We start from the raw sequence: 19336 nt of genomic DNA, 5'->3' as shown, positions 1-19336 counted from the left end.
CCTTCTTTGCCTTTTAAAACTCTTTTTGGTTTAAAGTCCGTTTTATCTGATATAAATATAGCTCTTCCTTCTTGCTTTTGATTTTTGTTTATGTGGAGTATCTTTTTCCATCTCTTTAAGTTTATATTGGGTTTTTATAGGTAAAGGGTGTTTCTTTTAGGCAACATTTGATCAAGTTTTTTTTTTTTTTTAAATCCACTTAGCCAGTTTATATCTTTTAAGTGGAGAACTTAGTAATAATATTTATGAACAAGGTTAATATTGATATATGAGGTTTTGTTTCTGTCATATTGTTAATTGTTTTCTGGTTATTTTATATATTTTTTGTTCCTTTCTTTTTCTCTTGTTTGTCACTCTGGTTTGGCAGTTCTCTGCAGTGTTACCATTTGAGTTCTTATTCTTCCTCCTCTTCAGTTTTTCCCTCCCTCCTTCCCTTCTTTCCTTCCTTCCTTCCTTCCTTCCTTCCTTCCTTCCTTCCTTCCTTCCTTCCTTCCTTCCTTCCTTCCTTCCTTCCTTCCTCCCTCTTTCTCCCTTCCTTCCTTCCTCCCTCCCTCTTTCTCCCTCCCTTCCTTCCCTCTTTCCTTCCTTCCTTCCTTCCTTCCTTCCTTCCTTCCTTCCTTCCTTCCTTCCTTCCTTTCTTTTCTCTTCTCTTCTCTTCTCTTCTTTCTTTTCTTTTCTTTTCTTTTCTTTTCTTTTCTTTTCTTTTCTTTTCTTTTCTTTCTTTCTTTCTTTCTTTCTTTCTTTCTTTCTTTCTTTCTTTCTTTCTTTCTTTCTTTCTTTCTCTCTCTCTCTCTCTTTCTTTCTTTCTTTCTTTCTTTCTTTCTTTCTTTCTTTCTTTCTTTCTTTCTTTCTTTCTTTCTTTCTTTCTTTCTTTCCTTCTTTCTTTCTTTTTCCTTCCTTCCTTCTTTCTTTCTCTCCCTTCCTTCCTTCCTTCCTTCCTTCCTTTCTTTCTTTCTTTCTTTCTTTCTTTCTTTCTTTCTTTCTTTCTTTCTTTCTTTCTTTCTTTCTTTCTTTCTTTCTTTCTTTCTTTCTTTCTTTCTTTTGTTTTTCTCTCTCTCTCTTCTCTTTCTCTTTCATTGTTGCTTGTTGTACTTGTTGTCACTTGTTTGTTTAGTGACTTTTCTGAACAAATTTTGTGAAGTCTTTGTTATGTCTAGCCACTGAAGTCTCCATTTTGTTAGTTTAGTTGTGAGGTAGTGATTTGACAGAAATTTCCTTAAATGCCTTAAATAACAATAAAAAAATCTAGCATTTGCAGATGGGCTATGTGTGTGTTTTGGAAGACACTTTCCTCAGCCAGGCAGTTTACAGCTCTGCCTTTGCCTTCTTTCACTTCTGGCTTGCACAGGGTCTGCAGGTCAGTCATAGATGAGAGCTAGGTTCTCAGGTCTTTTTTGATATTGCATCATTCCTGGGTGTGAGTGTTGCCTTCTAAATTCCCAGAAATATATGCTACCTTTTCAAAGCCCTTATTTCCCAAGACATCTTATTCCCTGGCTTTTCCTACCAGAGTAGTTCGTGGTTTGCCCCAACTCTTATCTTTTGCCCCAGGTGGCAGTAACTCATACATTTGCCTTGGAATATTTTCTACTGATGCACCCTGAGTAGACTCAGCTCTGGGAGAATTTCAGGTTAAGTGAAATAAAGACAAGTCCCTTGAGCCACTTATTCAGAGAGACACTGGGCAAAACAACTACAGTTCTCTGAGAATGAGGTTTGTTCTGCTCCCTTCATACTAAGATCCTATCTTAATAATGTGGGTTATTGTTTTCTCCCCACATTGCTGGGGAGCCTGCAGAGCTAGAGAGTAGAAGATGGAGCTGAAATAAAGCACCGCAAAGCTCTCTTTCATAGAGGCAGGTTTTTTTTTTTCTTTGATTAGACATTCATCTGTAAATTTTGTATTAGTATTCAGAGTTCTGACAAAACTAATTCTCACAGTTTTGCCAATTTATTTGTGGCTTTTATGGAGGAACACACTTTTGGAGTTTCCTTTTCCACCCATTTGAACTGTCATCATTTTCCAGTTTGCTGACTTTTGTTCTGATCTTTATTACAGATGTTCCTTGACTTACAATGGGATTACAACCTTATAAGCCCATCATAAATTGAAAATATCATAAGATGAAAATGCATTGAGTACACCCAACCTACTAAAATCCTGGTTTAGCCTAGCCTACCCTAAACATGCTCAGAACACTTACATTAGCCTACATCTGGGCAAAATCATTTAACGCACAGCTTATTTTATAATAAAGTATTGAATATCTCATGTAATTCATTGAAAATTCTACTGAAAGTGAAAAATAGAATGGCTGTATAAGTACTCCAAGTATGCTTTCTACTAAATGCATATTACTTTTACACCACTGTAAAATAAAATAGTTGTTAAATTGAACCATTGTGAATTAAGAACTGTCTGTATTTTCTTCTTTTTCTGCTTTGGTTTTAGTTTGCTCTTTTTTTCCCCTAAGGTGAAAGTTAAGGTTATTTAATTGTTTGTTTCTTCTCAGTGCACAAGTTTCCCTCTAAAGAATGGTTTGATGGTAACCCCCAAATTTTGATATGTGTGTATTCATTTTCATTTGGTTCAAAATGTTTTCTTGTTTCCCTTTTGATTTCTTCTTTGACCCGTGGACTATTTTGAAGGATGCTATTTAGTATCCAAATCTTCAGGAATTTTCTAGATAATTTTATTAATTTCTAATCTAACTTTTTTTTTGCTGTTGGAGAACATGTTTGCATGACATAAGTCACTTAAAACGTAGATAGATTTATGTTATGGCCCAGAATATAATTAATCTTGGTAAATGTTTCATGTATACATGAAAAGTATGAGCATTCTGCTGTTGTCTGGAGTGTTCTATATCAATTAGGCTGTTTCTATTATGTCTTCATAGTTAGAGCAGGTTTCTTTTAGACAGCATAGGGTTGGATCTTTTTTATTTGTTTTTTTCTAATCTGAAAATCTCTGCCTTCTGATTGGGGTGTTTATTTATACAGAATGTGATCATTGACATGGTTTCATTTAAATCTATCATTTTGTGATTTGCTTTTAATTTGTTCTGTTTTTGTTTCATTTTTTTTCTTCTTTTTTGACAGTTTTCAGATGAATTGAGGATTTGTTATGATTTCACTTTATCTCCTTTTCTTTCTCATTAAGTATAATTCTTTGTTGCATTATTTAAGTGGTTGCTTTTGAGTTTCATCTTTAACAGTATAGTCTACCTTCAATACTACTTGATGCCCAGTATAAGAACTTTGCAGCAGGACACTTCCATTTTGATCCTCCAGGCTTCTCTGCTATTGTCATACAATTTACTTCTATAATTTACATAAATCCCACAATATATCGATATTAATTTTGCTTTAAATTTCAACTATCTCTTTAACTTTAAAGATATTTAAATAATAAGAAAATTACCTATCTAGTTAGAATTTCTGGTAAAATTTATTTACTTGGTGAGGATCCAAGTATCCATCTGGTATTATTCTCCTTCTGCTTAAAGGATAATTTCCTAAAATTTCTCATAGTGCAAGTCTGCTAGTGATAAATTCTTTCAGCTTTTGTATATTTGAAAAAGTTTTATTTTACCTCCTTTATTAAAAGATATTTTTCTTGGGCAAAGAATTCTAGATTTACTCTTCCTGTACTTTCAAGATATTGCTCCACTGTCTTCTAGGTTGCATTGTTTCTGATGAGACATCTTTATCTTGTTTTTCTGTAAATAATGTGTCTTTTTTCCAAGGTGTTTTTTAAAAAATTATCTTTTATCAGTGGCTTTTAGCAATTTGATTATGATATCTTGGTGTAGTTTTCTTCATGTTTCTTGTGTTTGATGTTCATTGAGCTTATTGGTTCTGTGGGTTTGTAGTTTTTACATTTGGAAAATATTTAGTGTCCTTTTGTACAAATTCTATCATTCTGTCATTTCTAGGTTAATGTAAATTAATTGTTTTTTTCTCATTGTGGGTTATACTTTCCTGCTTTGTTTCATTCCAGGTAATTCTCTATTATATGCCACATAGTGTGAATTTTGCCCTGTAGGGCGTCACATATTTCTGTATTCCTATGAATATTCTTGATCTTTGTTTTGGAATGCAGTGAAATTACTTAGCAACAGTTTGATTCTTTGGGGTCTTGCATTTAAGGTTTGTTTAGCTGTATCAGAGCAGCATTTTGTCTACCATTAATTTTCCCCACTACTGAGGCAAGGCCCTTCTTAGTGCCTAATCCAGGGCCCCGTAAGTTATACAGTTTTCTGCTCTGGTTGTTGAAATGAGACAGTCTTATGTGATCAGGTCTTATGTGAGCAGCTCTCATCCAGGTCTTATGTGAGCAGTGGGCACTGTTCCCCTTTAATGCTTTCAAGTTGTTCTTCCCCTAGCCTTGGACAGCCACACACACATGGGCTGCTCAGTGTTCATCCGAATACTTGAAGATGCCTCTGGAAGATCTCTGAAGTTAACCTCCCATGCTACTCTGTCCTCTGCAGGGCTCCCCAACCCCTGGGACCCAGACTGGTATCCATCCATGGCCTTTTAGGAAATGGGCCACACAGCAGGAGGGGAGGGGAGGGAGGGATGTGCGAGCAAACATTACCACCTGAGCTCTTCCTCTTGTCAGATCAGCGGCAGCATTAGATTCTCATAGGAGCTTGCACCCTATTGTGAACTGCACATCCAAAACTCATCCCCCACCCCAATCCCCTGTTCATGGGAAAAATAGTCCTCCACAAAACTGGTTTCCGGTGCCAGAAATGTTGGGACCACTGCTCTACAGTACTTTGCCCTGTGAACTTTGGTTTACCTAAACTCCCAACTCCATCTCCTCAATTCAGAGACAGGCTATACTTGGGTTTTTTTGTCCTTGCTCCATTACCTAGAATCTTTACGTAGCCCAGAAAGACTAAAATGTATGCCATCTGGCCCTTTACAAAAAAAGTTAGCTGACCCTGATAGTAAGCTGATGCAAGTACAGGGCTCACTTCATTTATTTATCTTCTCTTGGGGATTACTGTTGTTTATTGCCTTATGTCTAATGTTTCAAGAGCTGTTGTTGTATATAGTTTTTTATCTGTCTTTTTTTTTTTTTTTTTTTAAAGCTCAGGTAGGATGGTAAATCTGATCTTTGTTAACTCCATCTTGGTTGCAAGTGAATGACTCCAATATAGTTATATGTAATAAAACACATTTTAATGTTAACATGTAGTGGGTTCATTGATTTGTTAAATGAATTAAAAATAAATGTTTAAAATTTTCTCTTTTTAGTTTGTAATTTGGTAAACATCAATAGATCAAACTCATATAAATAAAAGCTCTTTGTAGATCTTCAATAGGCTTTTAAAAATGATATAAATTATTATTATTATTATTATTTGACACAGAATCTCATTCTGTTGCCCTTCCTGGAGTGCAGTGACGTGATCTTGGCTTACTACAACCTCTGCCTCCCGGGTTCAAGCAATTCTCCTGCGTCAGCCTCCTGATATAAATTATTTTTAAGATCAGTTTTTGGTTTCCAGAAAAATTGAGTAGAAAGTACAGAGACTTCCTATATATTCCTCATAACCCTCATCCCAGCCTCCCCTGCAATCATCATCTTGCATCAGTATGACACATTTGTTACAATCAATGAAAAAGCACTGATACAGTATCCGACAAAGCACATAATTTACATTAGAGTTTGCTTTTGTGTTGTACATTTTATGGATTTTTACAAACATATGATGACATGTATCCAACATTGTACAAAATAATTTCAGTGTCCTAAAAATTCCCTGTGTTCTTCCCATGTACTCCTCTCTTACACTAAATCCCAGGCAACCATTGATCTTTTTACAGTCTCTATAGTTTTGTCTTTTCCAGATGTTACATAGTTGGAATCATACAGTAAGTAGTCTTTTTGGATTGGCTTCTTTTACATAGATATATGCATTTAAGTTTCCTCTATCTTTTCATGGCTCAATAACTCATTTCTTTTTATCATTGAATACTATTTTATTGTATGAATATATCACAATTTACTTATCTCTCTATCTATTGAAGGATATCTTGGATGCTGTTAAGTTTTTGCAATTGTAAATAAAAGCTGCTATATACATTCATGTGATCTTCAATAGTTTTAAGAGTGTAAAGGGTGTTACAACCAAAATACTTTAGGACCACTAAGCTAGGGACAGTATTTCTCAGGAGAGGAGCAAAAGTATTTTTCTTTGCTCCAGTTCCCACATGTGCTTTTACTGATTATTTAGTAGATTCATTTGGTAAATATTAATTGACTTTCTCCTCTGTGGAACATGTTGTGCTAAGAACAGGACATATAATGGTGAGAAAAACCAGAAATGGTCGCTGCCTTGGAAGAACTTACAGTTCATTTGGGGAGGGAAGCATTAATCAAATAGTACAAAATTGAAATCACCACTAGGTCAAATGCAAAGAAAGAGAGGTATATAGTGTCAAGGGAATCTGTAATGAAAAATTTGATCTGGGCAGAAAGGTTAGGGAAAGTTTCCCTGTGGCATAATAATTACACTCAAAGCTAAGAGATGGCAAGGAATTAACTTGGTGAAGAGGGGAAGAAACAGGAAATATTAACAGGCTATGTTCACTACTCCATTTGGCTTAGAGGCTGACTGTCTAGTCCTTTTTTGTCCTCTTCTTCCTTCTTTGTTTCTCCTCAGTCTCTTCCTCTTCCTTCTTTCTCCTTCTTTTCCTCTTTCCATCCTTCATTCTTTGTTTATTTGCGATAAATATTCAAGATTTTCTAGCTTAATGAGTAGACACTAGAGTTTTTGTGTATAGGATGTTGTTTTAGTCTGCTTTGTGCTGCTATCATGGAATACCACACACTGGTTAGTTTGTGATGAACAGAAATGTATATTCTCACAACTCTGAAGTCCAAGGTCAAGGTACCAACATCTGATGAGGGCATTCTTGTGTGTCCTCACATGACAGAAAGCAGAAAGGAAAGAAGGCAAAAGGGGTCAAATCTGACCTTTTATAGCAGGATTAATCCCACCATGAGGGGAGCTCTCAAGGCCCAATCTCCTCACAAAGTTCCCACTACCACAACGCAACCACATTTCAACGTGAGTTTTGGAGGGGACAAACACTTGAACCATAGCAGATGTTCATAGGCAACTCTATAAAAATTTTAAAAGGATGGCCTTTGCTTTTTTGTATAAGCTGACCCCTTTTAGAAAGAGAAGTTAAGATATTAGGATTTTGATCATGCTTGGCTTATTGTTGGGAGTGGAGAGGTGACAAAGGATGAAAGAAAGGGAAAAAGCTGGGATCAATCAGATCATTAATGAAGTCACTTCTGTCAAGAAAATTTAATTTCAGTGCTTGTCACGTATGTTTATTGCAGCACTATTCACAATAGCAAAGACTTGGAATCAACCCAAATGTCCATCAGTGACAGATTGGATTAAGAAAATGTGGCACATATACACCATGGAATAGTATGCAGCCATCAAAAAGGATGAGTTTGCGTCCTTTGTAGGGACATGGATGCAGCTGGAAACCATCATTCTTAGCAAACTATCACAAGAACAGAAAACCAAACACCGCATGTTCTCACTCATAGGTGGGAACTGAACAATAAGATCACTTGGACTCAGGAAGGGGAACATCACACACAGGGGCCTATCATGGGGAGGGGGGAGGGGGGAGGGATTGCATTGGGAGTTATACCTGATGTAAATGACGAGTTGATGGGTGCAGCACACCAACATGGCACAAGTATACATATGTAACAAACCTGCACGTTATGCACATGTACCCTACAACTTAAAGTATAATAATAATAAATAAATTAAAAAATAAAAAATAAAACAAAGAAGATCCAAGACCTACTGCTCAAACTGTTAGCATGAATCACACATAAATCCAAAGCTGTTCTCCTGGCAGAAAAGTAGCACAGCCCTGTGCTGAACCCACTCAAGCAGAAGATTTTATTGATGCAATTGCCTGGGGTACACTGGGCCACTATGTCCATAAAAATAATAATTAAGCTGTGGGATGTATTACACAGCTTAGTACCTGAACTAAGCTGAGAGCATTAAAAAAAAAAAAAAAATTTCAGTGCTTGAATCATTGACCTACCAAAACAACTAAATGTCATATGTATTTGCATTTTAAACACACTTGGACTCTCTACCCTAATGGAGAATATGAGGGTGCATAGTGTTAATGTCACACAAAAAGGCAACATATTTCTACAGTTATACTCACTGTGGCATTGCACCAATATTACCTGTAAATTTCAGAGTTGCAAACAAGACTGGCAAGCCCTTTGGCTTCTTAGCTCTGTAATTAAACATCAGGCGGTTGGTTTGGCTGGGATATGTGACCTTTCCAAATGAAGTAGAGCTCAAGCTTAATTGTAAACCTAATTTGTCTTTCTTATCAGTGAAGAAACAGGCAGAAACTAAAAGGCCAAAACAAGACACCTCCTCTACTGAAATTGTTAAAAGCTGTTGTTCCATAATTACTGTGACTAAGACAATAAACGGACTCTATTGAAGTTGACAGAAGCATTAGATCCATGTGGCTGGATTTCTGTGGGCCTTTTCTGCATGTTCCCAACAAAGTATAGCATATTTTCACAGAGCAGGCAAAAGAGGTTAATAAACTATTATAACTCCAGGAGAGTTATTGTAATGTATTCTGCTAAAGGGATACATTTAATTTAGGCTTGTTTTGAAATGTAGGAAAACATCACCAAATTGGAGAAATAGTATATTCCCTGTCTAAAATATTGAGAAGTGGAGTAGGGTTGAAAACATATGCACTTTGCACTTAAACGAGGCTACCCTACTAGACTAGACTAGACTGGACTAGACTACTGCAACTGTAATCCAGTTGGGGACCAAAATATAGATAATGATGGAAAGATCTGCATCAGAAGGCATATAAATACTAAATGTGTATGTATTTCATAACAGAATTTCAAACTACATGAAGCCAAGCTGAAATAAATAAAAAAACACACAAACTACGGTTGAAGATTTTAACACCTGTTTCTCATTAATTGTCAGAATAAGTAAAACCAATTCTTAGCAAGAGTAATCAGAACAGTGATTACTTCTGCAGGGGTGAGGGAAAGCAGGTTAGCTGAAAAAGGACATTTGGAAATTTTCTGGAGTGATAGAAATGTCCTATATGTTGATATCATTGATGGATGGGTATATGCATTTATCAAAATTCATCAAAATTTACACCTAAAAATCTCTACATTTTACTGTAGGTAATATATGCTCAATATTTAAATTTGAAATAAATTGGTAAGATTTAGTTTTAGATATGTTATCCTTGGAATTTCTGTTAGATATCAAAGTGAAGATATCAGAGTGATATGTAAGTTGAATATGTGAATCTGGAGCTCAAGGGAGAGGTTGGTACTGGGGTTACATTTTGAAAGTCATTAGTATATAGATGGTATTTAAATCCAAAGGACTGAATGATCCCTTAGGTATTGAAAATGGAGATGACATCTGAGGTCAAAGACTTAAAAAGCCATGCCAACTCTTAGAATTTGGGATAATAAAGATAAATCAGTAAAGAATATTAAGATTAATCAACTAAGGAGATAGGAGTGAAACTGGGAGGATATAGAAGTCAAATTAAGAAATTCTTTCAAAGAGGACAGAATGATTATGTCAAATTCTGTTGAGAAATACAGTAAGATGAGTACTAATTACTTGTTTCAGTTTTTTTCAGTTTTCCAAGATGGAAGTCATTGGTGAGTTTTAAGAGAAGACACATAAAAATAGCAGAATGCAAGCCTGATTTGACTGGGTTAAGAAAATATCTGATGAGGCAATGAGTACAGAAAACTCTTTCAAGAAAATGTGTGTCTATGTTGCTTAAATGAGATGCATAATTGCTTCTTATATTTGAGCAATGCTGTGGGCGTTGAACACTATTATTTAGGGAGAATATACCAGAGGATGATGATGTTGAAAGAACACAGGAACCATCTCCTCCTGTGGTTTTTAACAGGGGGTTAACAAAATCCATATAGCTGACCCTCAAGATAGGATTAAATGAGGACACATAGTTACTCTGAGCATAATACTTCAGAACCTTTTCATAATGATATTTTTAAAACATTTTAAAAACATTTTAAAGCATTGTTTAACTTTATTTGGAGAAGAAACTGAACTCTGTTCTGTATATGGGAGAATGGATTACTATTGGTCATTATTAGACTTCCCTCTTTTGAACCAAATAGTTTAGGAATGACCCAATGTGGTTAGCTCATGGATATAAAATGCCTTTATAAATCATACTCTTTATTAAGAACCTCACTTCTATACCCTAAGTAGCTTACCAAAATGTTCCTTCTAAATACACATATTATTCTCTCATAGAAATATTGTGATAGATCCATATTTTCGGTTAGGATATAAATTCAACTCCATATAGCAGAGACAAAATAACAATGGCATAAATGAAATAATATATTTCTCTCTCACATAAAAGTCTGTGCTGGTATAGCAGCTTTGTACTTTAAGATCACTGGAGGCCCAGGCTCCTTCTCTCTTGTTGTGTGGTGGTGGTGTCATCCATATGGCCCAAGATGACTCACCATCATGTTTGTATTCCAGCCAGTGGCAGTGGGGAAAGAGGAAGGAGTAGGTGTGCTCTTTCATTTAGGGGCAGGCAGGACCTAGAGTTTCATACATTACTTTATTCTCATCCCTTTGGCCAACATCCACCCACACTCTCTCACCACAAAGGTGCCTAGAGAATATACTCTTTATTCAGAGTGGCCTTATGCTCAAAACAAATCACTAAAACAATCACTGTGAAAGACAGAAAGATGGCTACTGATGCAAAACCAGCAGCTGCTGTTCAACTGAGTACCTTACCTATGATGTTTTAGCCTTCCAGTGCTCTTTTAGAGACTGTCACTTGGGCATATGGTTGGCCTGCCCCTTTCTCTCCATCTATCTTTGGGATCACTACAGGGATAAGGAGGAGGTGCAGGGTTGACCCTACATTAAATCTTCAATAAGTGTAGCGTCTCCTTCATTTGTTTCACTGATGTGACTTCTGAGCAAGATGCCATTTAAAGTAAAGTTTCTCAAGTTGTGATGGGTAATTTTATGTGTCAACGTGACTGGGTCACAGGGTACCCAGACATTTGGTCAAACATTACTTTGAGTGTGTCTATGAGGATGTTGGATGAAATGAACATTTAAACAGGTAGATTGGGTAAAGTAGATTGTCCTTCCTAATGTGGATGGGCATCCAATTTGTTCAAGACCTACATAGAACAAAAGGTCTGATTCTCCTTTCACTTAGAGGAAACACCTCCTGCCTGACTGCCTTGAGCTGGGGCATTGGTCTTTTCCTGCCTCTCGACTCAAACTGAGACATTGGCTCTTCTTGGGTCTCAAGTCTGCTGGCCTTGGGACTCTCCTGGATGGGCAGCTTGCTGACTGCAGAGCTTGGGACTTGTCAGCCTCCATAATCACATGAGTTGATGTCTTATAACAAGTCTAATAAATCTCTCTCTCTCTCTCACCCTCGCTATTGCTCCCAAGCCCCCAGCCTCACACACATACCCTGTTGGTTCTGTTTATCTGGACAATCCACCTGACTAATATGTGTTGGGGTCCGTTCCGGGGGTGGTGGAGAATGAAAGAACACACAAAAGACAAAGACACACAGAGAACATGGCGGCCGCACTCAGAGCCTCCGCCTCACTTTATTTATACTCCATAAACCCCACGTCAGCAGAAAGAATGCAATGCAAAACAAACTTTCTTTTCCCACATGTAACCTTCTACTCAGTTCCTTGTTTCTATGCTCTTCCTTATCTGCCCGCCTTCTTGGCGCCTACGGGAGTTCATTAAAAGTTCAATTGGAGATACTGTCCTTGAGCCCTATCTATTCTCAGTATACTGTTTTCAAAGGCCCCTGCATTTCCCCCTTTTTGTTTATGTTTTGCCTCAATCCTAAAAAGGTAGCCCATATTTGTTCCTGTGTTTTCTTTTGTTTTTGGAGGCGACGGAGGGAGCATCGAATCACCAAAAGAAGTAGACTCAATCCAAGTGCCCAAAGCAATATACTTCCAGAGATTGTAGAAATCCATGTTTTCATCTGGGTCCATGGGTTAAAGGCAGCAAGGCGCTGACCCAGCTCTGCAGGGTTACGGTTCCAGACAACACATGTAATTGTTGTTGAAATGCTTCAGAAATGTTCTGAATGAGCTCTTGGATGTCCAAACTAATATTTTTATGGCCGACTAATAATTTTCGGATTACAGTCCAATTTTGAGAGATGTTAAAAGGTACAGGCATTACACAAAATTGAGTGGAGTTCCAATCACATTGTAATGTCATCCGAGTACTGAGTACAGTGAGCTGATCTCCAAGCCATGTCAATGCTTGCTCCATGTTGTCCAATCTTTCAGCAAGTTGAGAGTCAATGTTTCGTTGTTGAAGCCATAACCGGTGAGATTGTTCGTGCCATTGCTGCATAAATTCAGCATTTTGTATGCTTTGATGAAGAGCGAGTCCTGCTACGGTCGCAATGGAGGCGATGGCAACAAGACTCATCACCGAGGCAATTATAAGTCCAAGAGCACGGCGGGTTCGCTGAAGAGAAGTCCAAATATAAGTTTCAAGAGGTGATGCCCCCCACGGTCGCGTAAGGTTAACAGGTAGCCAAATTTCCTTACGAGCCCTGAGGATATAAATATCCTCAGTAAAGTTGTGCCACCAGGAATGATTGAGGCAAGACAAAAATGTACACGTATCTATACAATTAACAATCCCCGTATCATTATCCCATGTCAAATTCCCTGCTAATAATAGGTAGGGCTTACGGACACAAGCAATAATATATCAGGAGGTATTTCGATATAACTGAATATGAAAGGAGTTAGTTGGGTTAGAACGATTAAGGGACATATTCCTCACAAAAGTGCTAATGGCATCACCTGCAGCTAACAACTTCGAAAGATGACTCTGTACTTCAGGCCTCCTTCACGCCATACCAAGGTTTCATTACTGTTAGCGGCAATACTTTTATTTACCCAGTGTCATTTCAAAGGTATGTGACTAAATTTTATTTGAAAATCACCGGGCACACTCCAATCAGTTATTTACATTCCATTGTATTCTAATAAAATCCGGGGTTTAGTTCCCCGACATTGTTGCCACTCCAGCACCTCAATATTAGGAGAAACCTCTGGAATAGGACAAAAAGGTAAAGAACTAGGAATAGTTTCATTACTATATACAGTATGATTATACTGAAAGCTTCTAGTTACAATAATAACAGTATTAGCAGCCACATGACTATGATTATAGCGAACAGCCCAGGCTTCATGCAATTTTCGGAGACAATGAGAACTATTTCCCATACATATTGGAAGTCTTTCCACTCCAAATTGATATGTGTTGTTTATAATTCCCGTTTCCCGTTCTATATTGTCCTTGTCTATATAGGGGGACGGCATCCAAGTAGTGTCATTGGTGAAAACCTTAATTTCCGCCTCCCCTCAGGCGACTCCCTGATACAAGTGTGGAAAGGGAATATAAGTCCAATATTCATACAAAGCCTCACTAAGAGAAATAAGTCCCCTGCCGAGGCACATCTAACAAAGGAAGAAATGCATGCTGAATCCAGTTTTCTTTTCAACAGGGTTTCAATCGTCTTGTAGGAAACCACTCAGGTCCGCTCCCTGTAAGGACAAGAGCATAGCCCCGTCCCTGTTTTAGAATTTGCCCTTGAACATACTTACCTTCTTCATTAGGATACCAAACCTTTAAATTGTCAGCGGGGACTATCACTGAGGGAGGTGAGGAAAGATGGGTTACGACAGCGGAGTCTTGCAATTGTCTCCATTGATTCAAAAAAATTAAGGTAAAAAGAACCTTCAAAATCTGGTTTCTGGGGGGCTCATTTCCCCCTTTTTGTTTTGTTTTAATAGTTGAGTTTTTAAATTTAAATTTGAGCGCTCAATGATGGCTTGACCTTGACTGTTGCCTGGGATACCGATGATATGTTGAATATTGTATTGCTGTAAGAAAACTTGTAATTTACGAGAGACATGGGCAGGGACATTATTAGTTTTAAGTATAAGAGGAATGCCCATGATGGCGAAACAAGCTAAGAGATGTGTAATAACAGAATCAGCTTTCTCAGATGGCAAAGGAGTGGCCCATTGAAAATGAGAAAAGGTATCAATAGTATGATGAACATACTTTAATTGTCCAAAAGAAGGGACATCTCATGGATTAACCCCAGGATGGAAGGATGGAATGCTCAAAGGAGCACAGGAAGGACAAGCTCGAATAAGAGAACGAGCTTGTTTATAAGTTAAATGAAACCGTCATTGAAGGCCAGAACTATTAGTGTGATGTAGAGTATATTTTTGTTCTGCAGCATGTAGGTGGCCTGAGAAATATAGGAGGTAACATAAACAGCGTATTGAGAATCACTAACAATGTTACAACCAGTAGTAGGGAAATCAAGTAAGATCATCAGAACAGCAAACAATTCTCCCTGTTGCACCAAGGGATAAGGATAAACTGTAACTCGAGATTGATGAACACACCAATATCCGGCCTTATCATTGCTACTAGCATCAGTAAAAAAGGTAGGACTTTGAACAGGAAATACAGAAATTGGTGAGAAAGGCAACACAGAATGTTGCCTAAAAAATGAAAAGATCGGAGACTTAGGATATTGGGTAGAAAATTGTCCAACAAAAGAAGCGCAAGCAACTTGCCAAGAATCAGAAGTTGCAAGAAGATAAGTGATCTGACTATGAGTGAATTGAGAGATAATTAAGGAAGGATCTCCTCCCCAAAGTTGTCAACAGTGATGCCGTCCTTTGATGATCAGTTCAGCTAAACGATCGATATAAGTAGCCAAGCGTTTAGATATTTTATTGGACAAAAAGATCCATTTTAGTGGTCAATTAGTTTGATGAATCATCCCTGTGGGAGAAGGTAAAGTATGAAATTAACAAAAGGAAGGGCCTTTTGAAGTTGCTCTTCAACAAGCTGGAGTTCCTGTAAAGCCAAAGGAGTTAAATGGCGTGAGTTGTCCAAGTGACTGTCTCCTTCTAGAATAGAAAAAAGATGTTATAACTGATATGTTGGTATTCTTAAAATAGGACGCATCCAATTAATGTCTCCTAGAAGCTTTTGAAAATCATGTAATGTTTTTAAATGATCACGTCGAATTTGAATTTTTGGGGGTCGAATATTTTGTGCCCCCAAGGTATAACCTAAATATTGAATAGGAAAATCCAGTTAAATTTTTTCTGTGGCAATATTAAGTGAGTAGAAAGAAAGCTGAGTTTGTAATGATACAAAAGCATCTTGCTGCTTTTCTCTGGTGGGTGCAGCAAGAAGAATGTCATCCATATAATGATATAAAAGAACAGAAGGATGACGCTTTCAAACAGGATCCAAGGCCCTATGGACAAATTCTTGACACAAGGTAGGGCTATTTAACATACCTTGAGGTAAAACTTTCCATTGATATCGAGAAAGTGGCTGAAAATTATTTAAAACAGGAACAGAGAAGATCCATACAATAATAAATTAACACAGTTGGAAACTGATTGTTTACAGGATTTAAAGTCCTATGTACAAATTTTTGACATATAGTAGGGTATTAAGTATACCCTGGGGAAGAAGCTTCTGCTGATATTTTTGAATAGGTTGTCCATTATTATATTTAGGAATAATAAAGGCAAACTTTTTACAATCTTGAGGTTGTAATGGAATAGAGAAAAAACAATTTTTGAGATCTATGACCATTAATTTTTAACATTGTGGGATAAGGGCAGGATTAGGAAGCCCAGACTGTAAACTTTCCCTAGGTTGAATGTAAACATTTATAGTTTTAAGACAAGACAAAGACGGGAATTCCATGCAGAAGTACGTGGCTTTAGATTCCTCTCGGCCATTTGTTTTTTGACTTACTCTTTTAAAGTCCTAAGTATTTCTTTAGATAATGGCCACTGTTTCACCTAAAGAGGAGTGGTCGTTTTACACTTTAATTATAAAACTTGAGGCTGGTGAACAGTGGCTATGAGTTTAAAGGATTGTAGCCCATTTTGAACGTCATATTTTTGGCAGCTGAGGAAATATGAAGAATGTTTAAAAAAGCACCAAATTGTTATGAAAGATTTTGTCCCCGAAGATTAATATTGATAGGAATAATATATAAAAAAAAAACTTGACCTTGTTGACCTTTAGGACCGACACAGGTTAAAGGTTCTACGTCTTGATAAACCACAGAAGCAGCACCCAAGCCAGTGAGTATGACTGAAAGTTGTCTTTTTTCCCATTGTATAGGCCACTAATTTAAACAAATGATAGACATATTCACCCCCATATCAATTAACCCTTTAAAAACTATTCCATTAATATGCAATGAACATAAGGGCTTTTGATTAGAAACTAAAGTTTCCCAAAAAACAGTTTTTTCTGTGCTACCAAACCCTCCCTATTGAGAATACGTTCCCCTGCCTCTAGGCGTATAAATTGTGAAACTTGTACCATCATAAGAATTTTATTAGTAACATCAAGATCAATGATTTCTGGAATCATCATTAACTTCCGTATAGCACTGTTGTTTTGACCTAACAAAAGTCCTACATGTCCTTTTGGCAAAGGGTCACACACTCTAATAGCTAATTTATATACTCCTCTATTAGGAGACAAGGTATAAGGTTGAGTAATAACTAAGTCAGCAGCGGCGCTCTACTTAGTTGCCGCATAAAGCTGAGAAACTGGAGTAAGGTGTGGGATCCTTAAGGAGGACTTGAATTTATTCATTGATGTTGTAGGTCATTGCTCACTGGGTATTGTAGTAGACTTGTATTGTAATTGTTGGGGCCCCAAGCCTGTGAGCCCCGGCTCCCATTTCCCAGGAGAGGAGACAGTAAATTTCCACTTTTATCAGTTTTGGAATGACATTTATTTGTCCAATGTCGACCTTTACCACAACATTTGTACACCTCTGAAGGCAGCTTTCTGCCTTGAGGGATAAAAGTGTTCAATTTTTATGACATTCTTTTTTTTTTGAAATGTCTAGGTTTACCACACTGCAAACAAACACCTTGTTTGTTATTTCCTTTTAAGGCTTTAGACAAAGCTCCAGCAAATAATTGAGCATTATAAATAGCCCCTCCAACACTAACACAAGTTTTAATATATTTATCTAAATTGGCCCCATTGGCCTTTAACAATTTTAACAATTTTTAACAGTCAGCATAAGCATTTTTAAAAGACAATGTTTGTAACAAAATTTTTGAAGCAAGGCCTGCACCCACAATTTTGAAGACAGCATCCTGAAGACGGGCTATGAAACCTGGATATGGTTCATTTGTGCCCTGTAAAATCTTCACAGAGGAAAGTGAAGATTTTCCTGTTATCTCTACCTTATTTCAAGCCCTTAAAAACAAAGTCTTGATTTGAGTAAAGGCAACATCATCTAGACCAGCCTGAGCATTAAGAGTAGCATACTGGCCCGTGCCTGTGAGTTATTCCTCAGTGGGTCCAGGGGGATCACACATAACATTTTTCCTAGCCTGTACATGTGCCTTGTTCATTTACCAGCTGTGCAATTGTAACCACTGAGAACGATCAAGGAAAGCCTTCCCTCAAAGTCTTCCAGTCTATAGGAATTATCAAATTTTCTGATGAAAAAACATCAAGAAGACCAAGGATAAAAGGAGATTGAGATCCATAGTTAGAAATGGCAGCTTTCATTTCTTTTAAAAATTTAATTTGTAAGGCATTAAATTGGACATTATTGCCACCATTTGAAAACTGAGCATTAGGAGCAAAAGAAGCACAAATAATTGGAAACAGATCCAGCTCCTTAAAATTTTTTTTAATTAAAAGTATATATAATATATAATAATACTCATATCCCCAAATATAAAGAATCCCAACATATTAATAAGAAAAGGTAAATAACCCAACCAAAAGTAGCAGAACAAAGAAATGACAATAAACCTATATGTCTAACATTATTACTCACTAGGAAATATGTATATTAATACCAAATTGAGAATCATTACATACATAATACAATGGTTAAAATTTAAAAACCCAGAAAATATCAAGAGGTAGTTAATGTGTTAAGCAACTCGAATACTCAACTTCTGTTTGGAGTGTAAATTGGTGGAACCTATGCACCCCTATAACACAACAATTTCCTCGCTGGGGTTATTAATACTATATTAATATTAATAGTTAATATTAATGTGCTTATTTATGGACTATTGAAATACTCATAATATTTTAACAAACAATAAGATATACATATACACTGGTTTTGACATATTAAACAGGTGTTTTAGTATAAATTTAAAGTATGTCTGATGTGAACAGGGCTTCAACTTTGCCAAACAAAGGTAAAGATAAGGAAGCCGGGGGGTTGGAGGCTCTGGAAAATCCTCTTTTAACAGGGCAGAAGGAAAAGAAACAGGGAAAGCTCGCAAAGGTGAATTAGAATAATGTATCTGTAATATTTGTTGAAGCATTTCCATAATACACTGCAGGTCAGAATTTCCCTTAGAAGAAGGAAGAGCTGGCTTTTTCTCTTCTCCCCCTTTTGCTACCTCCCCATCCTCTGTTATCCTGGCACAAATGGGCTCCATTTCAGATTTATTTTTTTTCCAAATCCTCAGATACCTTTCCTCCTGTGGCTACATTACCACACTCTGAATCAGTATCAAGTAACTCTAATGTCTGAGTAATAGAGTTACACAAGGTCCACAATCTTAGAGGCATAATATCCCCTAACTGGAGAGCTCTAAGCAGAGCTTTTACTCCCTGTAACCATTCTCTCCGATTCAGCTGCACTTTAGTCTGATACTGAAACCAGTAACAATGTTGTTCAACATGGGCAAACAATCGCTTCAAAGTCTTTTTCTTTTACTTCCACTCCTATAGAGAGCAACAGTCCTTGAAACAGCCGTAAATATTCTGAGGCCAGAGAGATGGAATTACCCATAATGAAAGCTTAAGAAGGTTCCCCTTAACAATATCCAGGCCTTACCCGCCCCTAGGGGGTTCCCCTTCTTGTTCTCCCCTACTCACTCATGCTGACCCTGCTTGCTGCGCCACTTGTTGGGGTCCATGCCGGGGGTGGTGGAGAATGAAAGTACACACAAAAGACAAAGACACACAGAGAACATGGCGGCCGCACTCAGAGCCTCTGCCTCACTTTATTTATACTCCATAAACCCCACGTCAGCAGAAAGAATGCAATGCAAAACAAACTTTCTTTTCCCACATTTAACCTTCTACTCAGTTCCTTGTTTCTATGCTCTTCCTTATCT

General features: G+C 37.2%; 2 long non-coding RNA genes across 2 annotated transcripts in view; one reads left to right on the top strand and one right to left on the bottom strand.

Moving 5' to 3' along the window:
- LOC105499574 (uncharacterized) overlaps nt 1-19336 on the top strand; it is a 109536-nt gene that overhangs the window by 72645 nt on the left and 17555 nt on the right. The window lies entirely within an intron of this gene.
- On the bottom strand, nt 11683-19292 carry LOC139362376 (uncharacterized). The gene is made up of 2 exons (XR_011621178.1): nt 19054-19292; nt 11683-12702 (listed from the first exon to the last, which is right to left on the bottom strand). It is a non-coding gene; the product is annotated as an uncharacterized lncRNA (long non-coding RNA).

This window comes from Macaca nemestrina, chromosome 3 (assembly GCF_043159975.1).
Source record: "Macaca nemestrina isolate mMacNem1 chromosome 3, mMacNem.hap1, whole genome shotgun sequence".
NCBI lineage: Eukaryota > Metazoa > Chordata > Mammalia > Primates > Cercopithecidae > Macaca > Macaca nemestrina.
Note: the sequence above shows the minus strand (reverse complement) of the source record. Positions and strands in the feature narration are given on the sequence as shown.